We start from the raw sequence: 21,000 nt of genomic DNA, 5'->3' as shown, positions 1-21,000 counted from the left end.
TGTGGTATTTTGCTTGGCAGCCCTAGCAAATGAGTGAATTCTCCCTCTCTATGTGGACCCTTATTGTTGATATCTCAGCACGTTTTACACAAAGCTGCCTTAACACTTTAATAATAAGAACTTAAGCTTAGTATAAGGCTTCAAAATGTAAATAGTATATGCAATACTTTATTTAATCTGCACACCAACCTGAAGGAATCAATGCTTTATCTTCTTTATTTACAAGTTACCTTTCCCTACGATCTCACAGTAAGCAATGAAACATGGATTAAAACCCAGGGTATTGGTGTCTCAAGTTTATGAGTATTTAACAATAATTGTCTGAATATTCTATGAACTGTACAATGAGCAATGCAGAATTAGCTATAATTGGCTTTCTTTGCAAAAAGTGGTTAACACAATAGGCTTCTTTTATTTGTTCTCATCAAGTAGTTCAAATGTGTATGTGTGGAGCTGTGTGTGAGTCTGTCGCCTCTGGTGACTAGCTGAAACATTTACAATCAATCGAATCAAACACCTCACAACAGTATTCTCCAAATGATGTTCATTAAGTGAAGCTTTCCTTCTCTCACAACCTAAAATAATCTTGTTTTGCAGAAATAAACAAGAACAGTGGCCTGGGGTTATTCAGAGGAGATTCCACTACAGAAAACAGAATGTGGAAGCTGTTAGCCTTTTTTGCCTCTATGAGCTATTAAGATAGCTTGTATTTAAAATCACAGCTTAGCAGTAGCCTGCATACTGAACTCAACATCCTGATACTCTCCCCTAAGCTGCTATTAGAAGCTATGCAGCAATGATTTGAAATTTGCAAATATTCTATTTGTCATTAATTCATTTTTTTTCTGTTCAAATGCATATATTTGGGATCTACAGAAAAATTATACTTGGGATATGATAGAAAAATTATGCTTCTAAGGTATTTTTATGAGATAGTATAGTTTTCTGTTGTTTAATAAAATGCATTCTTTCCAAAGAAATATTTTCATTTTCTGTTCATCTTTGCATATTAATCTGTTCATAAAAATATTTTGGAGATTTCTCCAAGTCTCAGAAATATAGATCATCATGAAGATTAGCAAAGCTGATTAGAATTTTATCATATAGATTAAATACCCAGTGCTTGCTTTCTTCATATTTAGGAATATTATAAATGCTGGTCAACAAACTCATTTTACTGTTCATCAATATTTGTTCAACAAGTTTCTTGGGACCTTGCTATATCTGTAGGTTTTTATGAGGTAGAAGAATGAGCAGCTCACCAAGTTCTCAAAAAGCTTCTAGTCAGTTTAGAAATCGTACATACATTAAGTAGTTATGAACACATGACTATATTTAGGTATACCAAATTAGGTACTATAGCATGATATTTTCAATATGAAGGTTACAAATTAAAGCTTCAAGAGTTCAGAAAATGGTATAGTCAATACCTGTCTGGTTTATAAATCAATTAATTTAAAGGTTAGTGTACCACTGTTATTTGACCTTTTATTTTTTAATGATAAACATGGGTTGTTACTTTGCAGGGTTTTACAGATCTTTGTTTGAAATGCTACTATGTCGATTAGTTAGCCAAGAAAATTCTTAGTATGCGGTCTTAGTATATGGAAGTCCTAAGTCATTATGTATCAGTATTTATCCCCATAGGCGCTTCAAGCAATGGTTTCAATTTCTCACCCAAGGAAATACTGCCCACACTAAAAGCTACACATAAGATTTTAATTTTCACCAATATTTTATTTTTTCTTACAAAAACCATTATTAAATATGGATGGATAAACAGAAGTATTGTTGGATGGATGGGTGGGTGAGTGGACTGATGGATGGATAGATAGATAGATCGATACATAGATAGGTAGGTAGATAGATAGATAGATAGATAGATAGATAGATAGATAGATAGATAGATAGATAGACAGACAGACAGACACATACATACATACATAGATTTACTAATCGTAAAATTATACCTCTTAGAGATGTTTGGGGTTTCGTCATTGCCTAATTTCAGACCACGGAAGTCCATGTCTCCCACCAAGCATTTTTATTCTCACTATCATTGTGATGTAGATATCTATCTGGTAAGCTCTTACATCACATGTTCTTGCAGGATAATAGTATTTTACCTAATATTTATCTTATATAGATGTATAATACATACAGAGTAACTTTATTATACAAAATGAGAAGACAGAAAGTTTTCTTTGTTTTATGAAAAATTGGCCCCCATATTGTTTCTCTGAAAGTTATTATACTGTTATTCATTAGTATAGTCACAAAATTCCTGGTGAGAGCTTACTGTGTGCATCTGTTACCCAGTTCTTAGTTACTTCAATAATCTTTACATATTATATATTCAACTACCAAGTTTGTAGTTGTCTGAAGAATTTAATTGTGAACCCACATTAATGATTTTCCAAGTTGACTTTTTAACTTAATTGCCCACTAATAAAAACAAAGAAATTTTACATTAAGGAAAATGTATCACAACAATCACATATATGAGTTCTTAGGAGCAAATTTTTGGAACCAATTCTATTTTATACCAAAAAAAAAAAAACATTTGAATATATACATACACATTTATATGTGAATATCACACATTCGTATATAAAAATATATGTCAGAATTCTTTATGAGTATTGTAGAAATTGTTTGGAATTTCTCAGTGAATATATTTCAGACAAAATATTTATAATTTACTGTTTTTATTTTCAACTTTCACTTGAACGTAATTTAGGTTGTTGAGGCTGAATTATTAGATTTCTCATTATTTTCTATATGTAGATTTCTATATATTTTTTCAGTTCTCTTCTCTTTTAAAAATATTGTGTTTCTAAAGGCAACTGCACTTTCTTCTTTTAGACCTACACAACTCTGTGAATCTTCAGAGGATAGCTCTGGATGGCACATGATTGATGGCTGCCTTCTGATTATGGTTTACCATTGGTCACTCTCTTGAAGAGTTCTTGATCTGAGAAGACCAAAGTGAATTCAGCCTAAGACTGAGCACCAAACCAAACAACAAACAATTCATTTATATTCACTATATTTCATTTGTGCTTCCCAAACTTTTCTTTCCGAAGCAAGTCAATGTATTTCTTATGTGGCTTTTCAGAAAATAAAAAAGAAATTAGAAATAATATTATCCAGCAATTGATACTACTAGTGCTTCCCATACTGATTTATAGGTTTCTTTACTTAAGTTATAGGGAAAATAGAAAAGAAAAAAACTAGTGTTTTTAAGTGTCTGATTATGCTTCATGTTGAAATTCTAGTTGAACTATTATATAACTCATGCTTTTTGTTCTAGTTAAAAAGCAGTCTCAGTTCTTGAGTGTAGCATTGCAAAATATTCATTACACAGAATAAGAAAATTACTTGTTTTATACTTTTAATCAGATACATGTAATTTAATTCTCTATAATGAAGTAAAGATATCTCTTGGTGAATTTCAGTTTTCTTTTGAACTGATTTATCTACTAAATGGAAACCAACTCTTAATGGTGATATATAACATTGCCTAATTAAATGAAGTGTGGTATGACTAGCTAAACTAAGAGTTTAAGCAACAGACTTATCAAGTGAGAGATACATCATTAAAAAAATTTAATTGATTATGAAATTGAACTCAAAAACTTAATATTTATCCAAATACTATAAGATAGAATAACAAAAAATCTGCTTTAGTTATTTCAAGAATTTAGATTAAAAAACACAAACGCCTATACACATACACACACGATTGGATTTTCATGAGAACTTTTGACAAAATTATTATAACTCTCAATAAATGGCTGGACAGAAAAAACATGATAAAAATTAATATTAGAAAACCATTTTTGTTGTTGTTGTTGTTCAGGTTTTATAGTAAGGAAAATATTCCATTTTGAGTGAAAGCCCAGTTTCAGGGGGAAGTGCCCTTGGATGAAAAATAGAGATGGAAGCAAAATAGTTCTATTTGACACATTTCTTTTGAAAGAATTTTGGTTTTTCTTTCATATTCTCTTCTAGGGGTAAAAAATTCAAAATGATGGCTAGCAAAACATGTCATTTTATCAGTGATATATGAACAGGCAAATGCCTCAATATTATAAAATGTTAAATTATATTTTTATGTGAAATTTAGTTGAATGATATTGTATAAATGATAGCGCATGATAATGATAAGAAAATAACAGCATAGTTAAAACAAGTAATATTTTAGCAAATAATCTGAAGTCCAAATGTGAAAAAATGATTCAACTTGACATAACCTTCCTTCAAAATCTACACCTCTTTAACAGAAAATAAGAAATATTAAGAATTTATAGAATAAATCTACCAATATTTGAGATAAGAAATGATTCTATTTAATAATGCTATCTCCATTTGCCATAAATTGCCATATAATTTTAACTTTGTAAATCTTTGCAGATTTTTTATAAGTAAAGAACTTACTGCTTCAAGACTGATTATTTTGTAATCTGATTATTCACAGCTTGCTAATTTGTAATTGGGCTTTTACAACTAGAAAACCTACAGATTTCAGAAAAACTAATTTATTTTTTTCTTTGGTTAATTGTAGTGTTCACACAAAACAGTGGAGTGAGATGACTTCTACTGGGTTTTATGCAGTGTTCTGGAACCAATAAAATATATTATTGATTGCCTAATGAAAAGCACCATGTTAATACAAATTTACTGTGTCTGGGCAGGGATACAACTGCTACTTTTATTCTGTTTAGAGAATCACCTGCCATTTTACCAGGGTCTATTGCTACATATCAAGCATGCCTTAAATTAGTTTGGGGTTACCTACAGGGCACTTTGTAAGGTGCCCTTATTTTTTTCCTTTCCTGCAGAGGTACCCATTGCTTCTAATTTAGTCAAAGATCATCAAAATTAATTATGATTGAGTGGTATTAAAATTGAAACAAAGTACAAGTCAAACATCTTTGACCGTTTTGAAATTATTAAATAGAATCATATATTTTACCATACTATTATTGAAGACAAAGCAAATTGTATAGGCAGGTTGAATTTGCTGATTTAAAATTCAGATTTTAAAGAAAATATTTAGAAGAGAGATAGTGTACAGAAAGTTTTATTTGTAAAGATTGAACAAAAATTATTTTAAAATAAAAATATTCTTTTTTATTTAAAATTTCAATCAATGATCTCAATATATGGTTAACATAGAGTTATTAGTTGGGAGAAAAAAAGGGCAAAGTGTGAGATTTTTGTCATTGACTCCTATAAATACATAATCTAGTAGCCTTTACCTTATAATAGATATAGTCAAGTAAAAATGTAAAATAGTATTTGTATCATTCAGAGAAGTATAGGTTACTCTATCAAATATCACCCAAATCTCTGTGCTGTTAAATAACAAAAGTTTATTGGTCACTTATGCTGCACACATTATATGCTGCAAATAGACTCTGCTCATCATAGTCTATCCAGAACCCAGGTTATCTTGTAAGAATGAAAGAGAGCTGTGAAAGGTATCATACTATCAATTAAATACTCCTATCCATAAGTGACACATATGTCTTTTGCTCACAACTTAATGGCATGGCCCCATCCAATCACAGGGACCAGCAATTCCTATCCCTCTATGTGCCAGAAGTGGAGAGAACAATTAATAGTTATTGAAGAGCATTAATAATTACCAGAGTGCCTAAAGATTTAGTTGAGTGGAACATACTGCTGTATGGGAAAAAGATACAATTGCAACATTAAACTCTCATCATTTTTCCACAGAAAACCAATCACTTGGCATGTATGTTGTTCCAGATACTGCTTTCAGATACCTTAAATGAATAAGAAAATAAATATAGAATGCAATTAAAAAACAATTTGTTGTTTATATTATGAAAAATAAAAAAGCTCAATATATTGGGCTATTTATACCTAGACCAGTTTACAAATGTTACTGAAAGTAAAATGATTTTAAATTATAAAACTGCAGTGATGCTTTCATGAACAATGGCATTCATCATTCTAGCTTGTAGTGCCAAGAGCATATCTCTCCATGGTCTACATTTTGGAGGAAATAGAACAGAGTTTTACACAGCTGTGCATCAAAAATGAGAAACTTTCAAAGTGTGGATGTAGGAGGGAGGAAGTCAAGAATGAGAGTTCTAGAGAAGAATTAATTTTTTTAACCTTTTCCTAGCATCATATTGAAAATTATCTCTCATAGTACTGTAGCCAGTGAAAACCCAAGTAATGTTTTCAGGGATTAACCTGAGATCACAGCATAAGCCACTACAATTGCTTAACTCGTGATACTTACATAGATGAATTGGTATATATATTTGTTTATTTGTTTGCTTGCTTTTAAATAAATAAATGTTATTTTCATCCCAAGATATAACTCCTTTTATTCTATCTGCCACTATCTGGTATTGTAATTAGGGTTTCTCTCTATCTATAATTTACAGAGAATATACGGGTCTTTGAGTACATAAAGTAGTTACTGAAGAATGATTTGGTTAGATTTTAAAACATGCATATTTATTTACTGTTGTATATTCTGAGCAGTATTTTAGCTTATGCTGAGAAGCAAGAGGAGGTCTTCAGAATTATTAGGATTTGGGGAAAGATAAATTTGTGTAAAATAAAGAAGCGAAGAATTAAAATGGAGTGTGTTGGGACAACAATAAAGTTGTGCTACCAGAAATAGTTTGTTTCTCTTTTTTCTTGTAGATTCTCCTTTACCTACGATATGATTGCTTTGTACCTCTACATAACTACCTAGATCTGGTAAGATTAAAAAGAACTCTGTAATATGAGAGGATTCCAATGTCTTTTGAGATAACTTGAAGAAGGAGGTTCTATTTTGATATTGTGGAAGGAAGGGGGATTTTTACATGTACATGGCAAGGGATGTATACTGGGATGAATACTGGCCCCCAAGATTTGTGTCTACCTGAAAACTTAGTCCATGACTCTATTCGGAAATAGACTCTTTGCAGATATAATTAGTTAAGTTAGGATGAGGTCATACTGCTTTAGAGTGAGCCCTATATCCAATGTGATTGATCTCCTTAGAAGAAGAGAAGATCCAGACAGAGACACACAGGGAAGAAGGCCATGTAATGATGAAGGCAATGATTGGAGTTATGCTGCCATAAGCCGAGGAACTCCTGAAGTGACCAGAAGCTAGGAATAGGCAAAGAAGAATTCTTTCCTAAAGTCTTCAGAGGAGGCGTGCCCTGCTGACATCTTGATTTTAGACTTCAAGTCTGCAGAACTGTGAGAGTAAATATCTATTGTTTTAAACAACCCACTCTGTGAAACTTGGTCATGGCAGCCCTAGAAAACTAATACAGGTGAATATTTCTAGTTAAAGGTTTTTGTAAATCAATGGCCAATTTTATTTTTTTTTTTAAATATATATAACCAATTTATCTGATTTGCTTTAATTTCTAAGTTCTAATGATGATTAGGTCCATCTACTGATTTATTTATGTAGTAAATGGACTACTACTGTATGTGTTTATTGCCTAGCATGTTTAAAAGACAATGTATAAATCTGCTAGTACTTCTAAGCAGGTGACTTTATATACTATTAGATAATGAATCTATAAATGGTACAAATGACCACTATGAAAACAAAGATTTAATAGCCTAACAATAAAAACAGATGACATAACAGAAGGAATGCTAGAATAAGAGTCAAAAGACGTGGGTTCCAGTGTTGCCACTACCACTTATATACTTGACTAGGCAAATGACTACATTTTTCCACATCTGTAATCAGATAACAAAAATATCAGGCTTTCTATCTCAGGATTTTTTGAGAAACAAATGAACATAGTTAACTACTTCATTAAAGTATTGAGATAATATGAAGTGTATTATATTTATTAGAAAATTGTTTAAGAAGATATTCAAATAAAATGTGTATAACCACATTGGCAAATAGTATTTTCTAGTGTGATAGCAAATCACTGTTCAATACAATGCATTTTAATGACTTAGAGAGGAGCTTATTAGGGACAAAATTTATTTTAATAATTCAGGGTATCATTTTCACAAAGTCATCCAGAACCATTTTGCAGATCTGAGAGAAAGCGAATGAGTGGCATCTGGACCGTAATTTGTAACTTGTTGGCTTCAGTCCACAAACATGGAACCAATGAGTAATACAATTTTCAAGTCTTCTGCACACTTCATAGAAATATCTCTCAAAAGTTTAATATAAATAATAAAAGGTTGTCTTTTCTATTTTTTTTTAAGAGGCATGAAGATAATGGTGGTGCTCTTCAGGAGTTTCCTAGGAGAACTGATCAGATGACAGCTTGGTCATCTGGTTGCTCTGTTGATCACAGAGAAAGCGATTTTCATTGTTTATTTTTAGACTTTTATAAAACTCCATATACAACATGATAGAGGGGAAGGCAAATGATATTTCATGCATACAGAATTAACAAAATTTGAGAATATTGGTACTTTTCAAAAGATAATTTGTCTCCATTTCCATCATTTTGTGTGTACTACTGGGATTTTGACACCTGCAGATTTTGGCTGGGCCTGTATTGAGCAGATGTGCACTCCACGGCACATGGGTGTGGTTGACAGGCACTGAACTTCCCTTCATAAGCACTTTTTTCCCTTGGTGAAAGAGCTGAATATTGCCATTTACCCTGTGTGTTTTTTCAAATCACACTCTGTATGTCATTTTTGTCCATTAATATAATAATTAGAAAATTTATCCTCTGTACCTCACCCTTTTTTAAATCTAGAATTCAATGTTATTGACTTCTTTTCTTCCCAGTCATTCCTTTTTATTTTTTATTGGTAGGGAGTTGTAAAATGTCACAGAATTAGTGAAAAATATAAAATACTCTATTGATTAAAAGCTCCATTATTTCTCTTTAATATATTTAATAACATGGAGATAATTAACTGCCAATTAATGTCAACCAATTTTATTTAAAATGCAATTCTTTGTTTTTCATAACTTGGTTTCAACTTTATAGACACTATTTGCTTCATGCTTTATGAATTTTAAACATATACTTAAAACTAACAGTAACATTATTAAAATATAGAAATATTGATATTAGTTAAACCTTAGTATCCATTAAGAGGAGCTGAGTACTTTGTCAAGAAAAAATAAAATTAATGTCTTAAAATATTTAGTAAAATATCATCCATATGTTGGGATTTATACTGATAAAGCAAAATTAAGTTGAGAAAAATCGAATGTCATTATGATTATATAATAACTTGAGAGCTAGAAATAAGAATAAATACTATTGCATGTTTCCAGCTAATTAAATTAGTAAGGGCATTGAAATAACTAAAACAAAACAGAATATGCATGCTTTTTTACATTGAAGATTTATGTGAATCTGTATTCCTTCTTGAAAATCAAGCTGCTTCATAGCCTATAAAAAGGAAATCCGAAAGTAGGATATAGAGAAGAAATACAAAGCAGGCTTTTGGGAAAAAACAGCACATACCAAAGAAATCATGTCGGTTTGGGTATATGAATTCATAATCAAATCTGGGATGGGATGGTGAGCGTAAGTGGAAATAACTAATTGTGTTTTATTTCCGATTTAAGTCGCAAAAATGTGGCATGGTATATAGGAGAAATGGTCAGTTATGATGACTACAAATGAATAATACTTTAACAAATATATAGTTTGCAGTGATTGGTTTATATACAAGAGCAGCCTGGAGATGGTATGGTTATCTGTTAATTTTAGAATTCTTCAGAAATTCTGGTCAAGGATTTGCTTCACTTGACATCATTAACAGGGGCTCCTTTTGATTGTCCTGGATTCTGAAATCCTTTGGTAGCATAAGAATGGCACAGGAGGTCCAGATGGTACATATTTTGACCAAATACTCTGATGTAGAAAATTTAGCAGTGACTAGGAAAGGCTGAGGAAGAAAGACTGCATGACTGAAAGGACCAGCTCTAGAGTCAGATGAGTTTAAGATCACATGTCTGTATCTCTACTTACTACCTGTATGACATTGGACAGTTTATTAACCTGTCCACACTGTGCCTTAAGCTTTTTGCAAGGGTTAAATGCTTACCTTAATATTTAGCATAGAGACAATTCTCAACAAATATTGGTTTTTACTATTATTATTTTTGTTATTACGCAACATCAATCTGTCTACAAAGGTTTATGTATTAATCACTCATTCATTTAGGATAACCATATATTAGCATTGTACTATGTTAAGCATTGTACTATGTGTTTTGCTAGTTATTAACCAAGCAGTATTAGCTAAGTATTAGCTAAGCAGTAAGCTAGCTAGTCTTAAATTTGTATAAACTCTTGTAAGTTCCTTACAAGTTCAAAATTCCATGGTTAATTAATATTAAGAGTAAAAAGTTCATGGCCTGAATCACAGCTGTTAAATACTATGTTTGTAAGTTCTGAATTAAGGAAATGAAGGAAATAAGCTTCCAGGGGAAGAGAAACAAACAGCCTTCTATTCTAAAATGATTGCTTGGGATCCCAGGATTTGTACTTAAGACCTTGATCAAAAAAGTTTTATATGTATATATAATGTGTGTGCATACTCACACATATACTCACACATATATATATAGTAATAACATATCTTACTTCCAAATATCCTATTTTATAAATAATTTATTGAAGGATTAAACCAATAAGATTGGCAAATAATGAGCATGTTGGAGTTTAATTTGTTAAATATAGCTACAAATATTTAGCGATTGCCTATTATGTGTCAGACATTCTTCTCATCACTTGAAAATATAGCAATAAATAAAACAAATTCCCTGTGCTCATAAAGTTTATATTCTAATGGAAGATAGAGAGACCATAAGTAAACAAATACATATGTAGGCTAACAGGTAAGTACTTTCAGAAAAATGTGTCATGAAAGGAGGCAAGGAATGGTAGGAGGGATGAGACTGATTGCTAATTTATTTAGCAAGGCATCTATAATAAGGTGAAATTTGGGCAGATAACTAAAAGAAATGACTCCAGGTAGCCATGAAGATCTGGAAGAAGGACAGTTCAGGTAAAAGGAAGAGTCAATGAATATATTAAGAGCCAAGGGAGAATAGTAGTGAATGAGGTCAAAATGATGAAGTGACATTCAGATAATACAGGGCCTTATAGGGCAATGGAAAAACTATGTCCTTTATTCCAATTAAAATGGTGAACTCATGAAGGCTAAAAATTGAGATATCATAAGGTGACATATTTTATTATTTATGTATTTTCATTTTTATCCTCTATATAATTTATTAAGTTATTATTTACATTTAAAATTATAAATTGCAAGAATACAGATTTGTTGATTTTGATCATTGTAGATTAATGTATAACTACTACTATCACAAACATCATAGAGAATAGTTTCCTCAAAAATCAAAATCAAAACAAGTAGGCTACTAATTTACATTCTTTCTTCTAATTTATAGACTAGTTATTATAGCTAGAATATATAAAGAGCTGTCAAAACTCCACAATAACAATCACTTAATAAAAAGTAGATTTAAAATTTGAACCGTTCATCAAAGATGCACACACTGAAATAAGTACATAAATAGAAGCTCAACTTCCTTAGTGAAATACAATTAAAACCACAAGAAAAAAATGTACACTTTTTATTAGTAGTTTGTTTCTGTTTATTGGTTAATGGTAGTTCATTTAAAAAAAAATAATTCACCAGTTGATGGGCATTAGATTTTTCTAATGTGAGGCAATTATGAATAATGTTTTTAGAAATATTCACATATAGATATTTGTATGAACATAAGTTTTATTTCTCTTGGGTAGGTATCTAGGAAGGGGAATTATTAGGTCACATGGTACATTGCTCTTCAACTCTTAAAGAAACTTCTAAATTGTTTTTCCAAAATTGCTGAATCATTTTATAATTCCAACATCAATGTATGAGGGTTCCAGTTTCTCCACATCCTTGTCAACACTGGTTAACCCAGTTTTTCAACTATGTTTTATTAGTGTTCTGTAGCTACATCACAAATTATTATAAATTTAGCAGTTTATAACAGTATTATTTATTAGTTCATGCTTCTGTAGGTCAAATGTACAAGTAGACTCATGAATTCTCTGCTCAAGATCTGAAATGGCCAAATTCAAGATGTCCCACAGATTGGCCTTTTATCTGGAGGCCCTAGGAAGAATACACATCTGGGCTTACTCAGGTGGGAAGCAGAATCCAGTTCTTTATAAGTCTGAGTCTCTATTTCCTTGTTGGTTATTAGGCTCTGTGAATGCAATTCTTCTGAATTTCACTTTTGATTCGATCATTGCTAGTTTATGGGACTATAATTGATTTTTATACATTGAACTTGTATTCTGTAACTTTGCTTTATGCATTTATCAATTCTATTAGAAAATCCCTTAGAATTTTCTACATAAAGAATCATATTGTTTACAAATCAAGACATTTTTATTTCTTCTATTTCATAGCAGATGCCTCTTATTTTTTTCTTGCTTTACTGCACCAGTTAGAATGCCATTGTTAGATAAAAGTGACAAGAGTACATAGACATTGCTATCTTATTTCTAGGCTTAATGAGAGAGCATTTACTCTTTTTGCAGTATGAGGTTAGTTGCAGTTTTCAGAGATGTATTTTATCAGATTGCAGACATTTCCTTCTATTCCTAGTTTGTCGAGAGATTTTATTTTTTAAATGACAAATGGATGTTGGATTTGTTAAACTACTCTTTGGTATTTATTGACATGAGCCTATGGGATTTATCTTGTAATTTATGGATATTATATTCCATTAATTGATTTTTGAAAATTAAACTCTACTTGTATTCCTGGGATAAATTCCACTTGGTCATGATGTATATTTTTATATGTTGCTTAATTTTGGATTGCTATTGTTAGTTTGTTTGTTCAGTATTCATGAGAAACATCAGTATTAGTTTCCTTTTACTGTGATATCTTTATCTGGCTTTAGCATTATGCCAACATTGGCTGCACAGAATAAGTTGAGAAGTGTTTTAGTCTTTGAATTTTGTAAGACTTTGTGGATGATTTATATTTCCTTTTTAGATTTTGATAGAATTTACCTGTAAAACCATCTGTACCTGAGGGTTTTTTTGTTTTTTGTTTTTTGTTTTTGTTTTTGTTTTTTAGTCAGGAGCATTCTAAGTACCAATTTAAGTACTTGCTATAGTTTTATTCAGAATTTTAATTTTTTTCATTTTCCCAGTTTAGGTAATTTCTTTCTTTCTAGAATTTATGTAAGTTGTCTACATTTTCAGCATAAAGCTGTTTTGTTTCTTTATAATGTTTTTAATTTCTGAAGACTAGTGACATGCCATTTTTTATTTCTGATTTTAATAATTTGTGTCTCTCTTTTTCTCTTGGTCAGTCTGGATAACGTTTTGTCAATTTTTTTTTTTTTTTTGGAAAAGAACAAGCTTTGAGTTTCATCGACTTTCTTTATTGACTTTTTCTTTTCTCTGTTTCACTAATTCTATTTAATATCTATTTTTCTTTTATTTTCTTTGGGTTTAATTTCTCTTCTTTTACTATCTTCTTAAGATTTATTTGCGATTATTTTTTCTACTATAGGCATTTAAAGCTAAAAATTTTTCCTTAAATGCATCATTAGCTACATTGTATATTTTTTATGTGTTGTGATTTTATCTTCAGTTAGTTCAAATGGTTTTCTAATTTCCTTATGAATTCTTCTTTGAGCCACAGGTTTCGTAGTAGTCTGTAATTTATATTCAAAAATTTAGAATGTTCTTGATTTGTTCTGCTGTTAATTTCTAATTTAATTTCTTTGTGTTGAGAACATATTTTATTTTATTTCATTCTTTTTAAAGTTATTATTTCTATGTTATAGACTAGCACATAATTTGTCGTGGAGAATTTTTCATATTCACTTGAAAGATATGTGTATTCTGTTGCTGTTTGATGTATTTTCCCTTAGCTTGTAGTTAGATACAGTTTTTCTGTTTTTGAAGAGATGGGGATTGTTTTTATTTTTCATTTTGAAGCATAGTTTTGTTGGTTATAAAATTATTGGTTGACATCTGTTTTCTTCAGATATTTGAATATTAGCTTGCATCAATTCTGATAAGAAATCAGCTATTAATTTTATTATGATTCTCTTTTATGGGCCTCGTAGTTTTTAATCTCATTGTTTTGACTCCTTTTGGCTTAAAAAGATTAACTATAATGTGTCTATATTTAAATCTCTTTGTGTGTGTCCTATGTGACATTAAATGAGCTTAATGGGTATATAGATGAATGTTTTTCATCAAATTTGATATATTTAGCCACTATTTCTTCTAAAGTTCTTTAGGTTCTTTCTTTCTCTTCTCTACTTCTGTTTAATACACAGAGCACTAAGCAACAAACTTTGCCAGGGGCAATTGAGGAAGGTTTTATTTAGATGGTGACTATAACACATATTAGGCCAAACTATATTATACTATATACTTGAACATACTTATTGAAGTAGAGTGGTGAACTCGTTATTAGAAATCTAATAATTTGTTTTGGAAAAACAAGTAAATGACATATCTTACAAATAAAATCCAAGGGCAATGAGATATTTAGTAAGAGTACATGGGATACATAGAAAAAAATCTTTAATAAGGCAAACTTAATAGGAACACCGATAAAATATTTAGATTAAAATATCCAATAAATCTATGATGTTTTTTGAATTTCAAACGTACTAAGTAGATGCCAATAAATATGTATTTATTCAGATTCCTAATGAGCTTAATTCATGTAATAAAAATGTTAACTCTGATAATAGATGTGTAATCCAAATACTACTTGAATAAGTTCCAAATCACCATTTTTACTGTAGATTAGAATATATCATAATCTAAATATTTACTTGTATACTTATTATCTATTTATATATATAAATGTATTTAAAATTTTTATATAAAAAGAGCTTTCATGTTTCATAACATACAGACCAATTAGGTCCTGAATAAGAGGGAGAATTAAAAATGTTTCCAAGTCCTATTAAAAATGAAGAACAAATCACTTTTGTACACATTAGAGGTACTTTTGTAAAATTATTTTGATAACCAATTAAATTTAACTTATTAGAATATTATTCTTAATTTTTAGTTAGCCTATGTTTCCTACTTGGTTATTTGAGCAATTAAGTTTTACCATACTATAAGACAGAGATAATAAGTTTTCTATTCTCTCTCAAATTAAATGTCATACTATTTATACTATCATATGAAATTTTTTCAAATAGAAAAATCTGACAAAAGATACGTATAGCTAAAAACTACAAATCCACTTTTTTAAATGGAATCACTGTCAAATATAACCTTCGACCTTAAGTTTAGTTTTATGAAATCATTGTGCTCCATTTAACATCTTCTCATACTTTTAAAACATGAAACAGTCCCATGACCATGATTACTCCAAGGTTGACATATGGACTTGAATCAACACAACATTACAAAATATTGGTAATTCAAAAATAGAATGACAAAATATGGGTTTGAAATTAGTACTACCTTTTTCAGCTTTTGACATAATAACCCTCCTAACACATTTTTAAATAATTTTTTATTTTAAATATTAAATGAAAATTTTTGACGAGAGTGATGATTGTTATATGGTCCACTGTATATTTTCAAAATGGTAAAATTGGACTCACCCTTGATGTAATAAATCTACCAAATATATTGTGATTAATCTCTGTCTGAAGAAAATAGTGTTGATTATAAATCAGTTATATTTTAATAAAATAGGGGAATGAAACCAGTTAGCTTCAGGTGTATGATTTGAGCTAAATGGATTTCTAGTTGACTAATCATGAATGAAGGAGGGCTTTAGATCTTCCAGAGAAATTTGTTCAAATATGAATTGAATATCTACACAATACTTAGTCCTGAGGCAAGCAGATGCTTTGAGCACGAATACACATCAGTTCCACTGGGCAGGTTATTTTGTTTAGATATTCGTAGATGTCAAAAAGCATGTTCTTATTCCTAGGTCTTTTACAATATGTACTTCTACAAGAAGATTAACGAAGGTATTTAGAGGATATTCTCAGATCCATACTTTGCCATAAAAGTGCTAGAACTTTGGGAATGTTCTACAGACAATGGTATTAAAAATCACATGTCTTCAGTTAAGCTGATAGCCCTGACATGAAAATTCTACTTCATAATTAATGGCAAAGATACTTAAGAATTTGATGGAGCCAAATTAATTATTATTAATAATATATAAATAATGAGATCTAATATTAATTATAATCAAATCATTTTGTGGATCTTCTCTTAAAAAATACATTAGACTCAGTGATGCAAGCACAGTACTACCAATACTAAATAACTTTTGGTAGCAGACATTCAAATTTCATTTCCCATTTCTACACTAACAGGTACTATTACATATGACAGGATTGATAAATATTTATATAATTAATGAGTAAATATATTTATTAGAAATTTAGATTATTTTGGCCAATCATAAATTAGAATATTTTCAATAACAATAACAAGACAAAGCTATTGCTAGAGAGTCATTGGACTTTAATTAGAATTATGTCATTTATTCACTTATTCAATAAAAATTTTTGATATTTATATAGAAATAATTATATTTACCTCCTAAAGACTTTTGGTTGGCCTATTTATGACCATAGTTTAGGTCAAACCTAGATTAGTTATGTGTATCCTGAGGACAAGGTGATTTGTTAGATCAATTTTTAAATTTTCTTCTGATTTCAATGAATAATTAACTAAAATGATCCTATATTCTATGTACCAATGAGAGTGACTATGAAAAGTATAATCATATCAAAGAAATGACAATATCTCAAAGGCACAGAAGCCATGTATAAGTTACATATGACCATAGAAAATTTGCCTTCCAAGAAAAATAGATGCATAATAACTTGGCCAGGATTTCTATCACACAAACTTCTTAGTTACAAGTTAACACTTAATTCACAAAAGTTCATTTGAATCAAATGAAAGAAACCTTTTGGTATGTCCACTTGATACAGAGCATATGTCAATGTACTATAATGGATATATGTCATATCTTGAGAAGTCTTTATTAGTATCTGTTAATATCAGGATTTAATTTGTAGAGAGCTGGATCTGAGCTGGACCTGTGGCCAAAGCCTGAGTCAGACCTATGGCCCAAGGATTGGCAAAGCCGTGCTTGACTGTGTTGCAATCTGCCAAAGGCAGAGAAGCAAACAAAGAACAGACGGCTGCTTTTGGTTCAGCACAGATATCTGGGTACAGAAAGGCCTTCGAGAGATTATTGTTGCCATCAAGTTTCAAGTTCTGAGAACAAGACTCCCGTCCCCTCCTTGTTCTAGTTGTATATAATAAACACGCTGAACTTGCCTCAGGGTCACTGTCTTTCCATTATAATGCAGTGTCCCTCCTGGCTCCAGCTTTTGTATATACTGTGTTTTTCTTTATCCTCTGGCGTCTCCACTTAGGTTAACCCTCTAGCTGTGCAGATCATGGCAAGAATTAAAACTAACATTTTCTGAGAATAAAACTATATTTCTGGAACTTTTCTAGGTATTTTACATTTATTATCTCTGAAACCCCATACTAATCCTGAAAAGCTGGATGATTTCATCCCTGATTTACAGATAATAATTAGCATTCACTCATTAACACTCAAATCCAGACTGACTTCAATGCCCACCCTCCCAAACCTTATATATAAGGGAACAGAGTCCTAAAAATAACGAACATAACATTTAAAAAGCAAATAATAGCAGAGAAAAACCCACAAGGTAGCATATGAACAAGTAACAAAATAAGTAGTAATAACTGCAATGGAAAAAAATCAGTAAGGATTGGAATGGTCAGAAGAGGCTTCAAGGAAGAATTAAATAGAGAAGTGTTTAGGTTATAGAAAATTTGTTGAAAAGCCAGGCAAATCTAATCAGACATAGTAATATGAATGAATTAGTTGGGATACAATAGAGGCCAACATTTTGGAAGTTAAAAAGATATGAATATGTTTTGTGGGAAACTTTGCATGACAGTGTGGAACTCAGACTTAGTTTTGTAACTTAATGGAACAAATGAAAGTTATTAAGCAGACAACTGATAAGAGCTTTAGAGTAGTAATAAAACACTGTTATTTAAGTTCATGAAAACATATGGGAAGACTAGTTAGAAGACAACTGTTATGTTTTAGGCCTGCAGTCCTGAGATCAGGGTGAGCACAAATAAATAAAAGGGGGAGAAATATATCTATGGAAGGATCAGTGGTTCTTGGGGACTGAAGGGGGGTAATAGGAATGTGATGTTCAGAATCCATTCATCTAATGTGATTATAAGTTCTGAATCTTTCAAAAGGATATTAAGTGCTTAGCCCCTCCACCACCCCATTGGCTATGACATCCTGCCAGCTGCTTCCTAGCCAGACAGAAAAATCTGTCCAAATTCCTGTCTGCTGAAGAAGTAAAAATGAATTTGTCTCAGGTGTTTGGGGTGTGTGATAGAGTAGGAGTAGTGGTTCAGAGAAGGTAATCTAAGGTCCCCAGGCTTAGTGAAATGGTCCCCTGTGGTTTTGATGTGATAGGAAGCTTTCTTCTAACTAGAGATGGAGTGAAATAGGAGATAGGGGCTTACCATTACATTAGCTAAGTGCAGGCCAAATGAATGTGCATCCAGATTGTTAAAATATTATTTCGACTGCATGCCCATTTATAGATTCTATTGCTTAGAAGAATGGGTGTAAAAACAAATGTGACTATATTTCCTTTTCCTTTGCTATAAGATTTATTCAGGTGTTCAGTGTGATTAATGCCCAAGTTAGGAAGACATGCTAATGGAAACTAGATGCACTGCTCATTTGGGTCATAACTCAGTGTACAATTATATTTTCCCTTTTCTCTAATCATGATATAATATTTTCATGTTGGTCTGCCTCTAGCTTTAAATGCTCTCTCTCTCTCTACACACACACACACACACACACACACACACACACACACACACACACCATGGAAGATCTTAGAATTGTTGAATATAACAAAGAGAAAGTACATGTTCTACCTATTGCATTATTCAGCATTCATACATTGCACTGGGAACAGAAGGTAGGTTCATAGCAATCATTATTCAAGAGATGAACTGGACCAGGGTTCTTTAAGGTCTGACTGCAAGTTAGTTGATCACCTTGAATGTTGCAATTGGCTATGAGTACTTCAGAAAATTGCTAGTGTTCAATGAAGAATAGCCCCACCTCAGGTCATTTACACTCTTGCCTCTAAAAGTGTGGTCCACTTACCAGTTGCTTTGAAATTACTGCATGGGAACTTGTGCCAATACAGAATCATGGCACTCACCCTAGAATTACTGAATCAGAATCCACTTCAGACAAGATCCCTCATGATGTATGCACATATGAAAAGCTAAGAAGCATGACATTCCTTAAGTCACTTTGATTATCATTTTTCAGCTTATATATTCAACAGTGATCTGTTATCCCCAACTTAGTTCACTTCTCAAGTCACTCAGGACACTTCTTAAGTCAATGTAGATACTTATGACAATTTTATAACACCATCACTTGCAGTAACTCTATACTATCAAGGAAAAGGCATTAACTGGTTTTCTTCACACCCTAAAAGAGCTCAAAGCACTATGAAGAGAAGGAGAACTAGGCACCAAGTACATAAGATTTCCAAAAGACTTGATTTGCATATCTAGATCTTTAACACAACACAGTTGCATGGCTGATGGAAGTAGAAATTTATTTGATGTAACTGCTAGTTTCAGTAAAGTTAGCTAGAGATATTTCTTCAGAATTTTGTCTCAACGGTAAACATTTAATCTAAAAAATATTTATGGAAATTTTATATTTTTTTGTTGAACTAGATGGATATTGATCACGACTAAATCACATCTGTTAACTACTGGAGGAAAAATACTGAAACATTGCTTGTGATATCACATTAACAATGAATAATTCAGCTGGATTTGATGTAAGAAAGATGTTTAATTAGAAGTTTTTGGCATATGAAATTTAAAAAGTGTATGTTAAAGAAGTCACTTCCAAAGAGCAAACATCAAAATTATTTTCATCCCTATATATAAAACTAGTGAAATTAGAAGACAGTTAAATAAAATATTGAAAATATCAAATAATTATGTATATCAATTATATATATTCTCCCCATATATCTGTTAAAATGTCAAGTTACATGAAGAATCAACATTTAAAAAAATATGTAGTTCACAGAATGGCCAAATGTAGAGCAAGAATCCAAATCATAATACTCCACATTTCAAAACTGGCTACTGGTAATTTGACTAGTTTATATTTCTTTGGCATCAGCGGCAGTTCTGCTAAGGCAAAGTAAATGTCATAAAATGTTTTGTTTTCCAGCAGCCACTGGCAAATAATTGGCATCTGTTTTCTGTTTTCTAGCTGCAGTTGTGTTTTCTGAAACAGAAGCTTCCATTCCTCATCTAATAACTTGTTGATTTAGGACCCTCTTGGGACCAAAAGAAAAAAACAACAACAACAAAAAAACCTTGTTTAAGGGGGGAAAAAACCCTGAAAACAGGTTGGCTTCAGAAACATGGATTGATTCATAGTATATTCCATTATAAGATTATTTGGACTCATCTGTATCTCCAAAAATAAATAAGAACAGGAAATAAGTGACTCTTTTTTGTTGTTGTTAAAGTTAAAACAACGAAGTTTCTCTATGTCCTGTATTACAAAATTGAAGAGACAAAAGGTCCTTTTAAAAATAATTTTGTTCTCATTCACCTTCAACTCCTTTTTGACTAAAGCCAAATGTGTTAGTTATAAAGAAAAAGAGGGGCAAAACCTCCAAAGTGGAGAAATTGGGTTTGCCTTGAATTTAAACATTTTTAAAAGCTCAGTTAAGTGGGGGATGTGATTATTTGTAGAGCAGGAAAGGCACTTAAAAATGCAACTGTAGGAGGCTCTCTGTTTTTAATGTTTAAGAGCAGATAAAACGCCACTTTCACTGACTTCAGGCATTCTTCTGGCTGAGGACTAGGCCAT

The sequence above is a fragment of the Pteropus vampyrus genome, unplaced genomic scaffold, assembly GCF_000151845.1.
Source record: "Pteropus vampyrus isolate Shadow unplaced genomic scaffold, Pvam_2.0 Scaffold4, whole genome shotgun sequence".
Lineage (NCBI taxonomy): Eukaryota > Metazoa > Chordata > Mammalia > Chiroptera > Pteropodidae > Pteropus > Pteropus vampyrus.
This window is presented reverse-complemented; position numbering follows the sequence as displayed.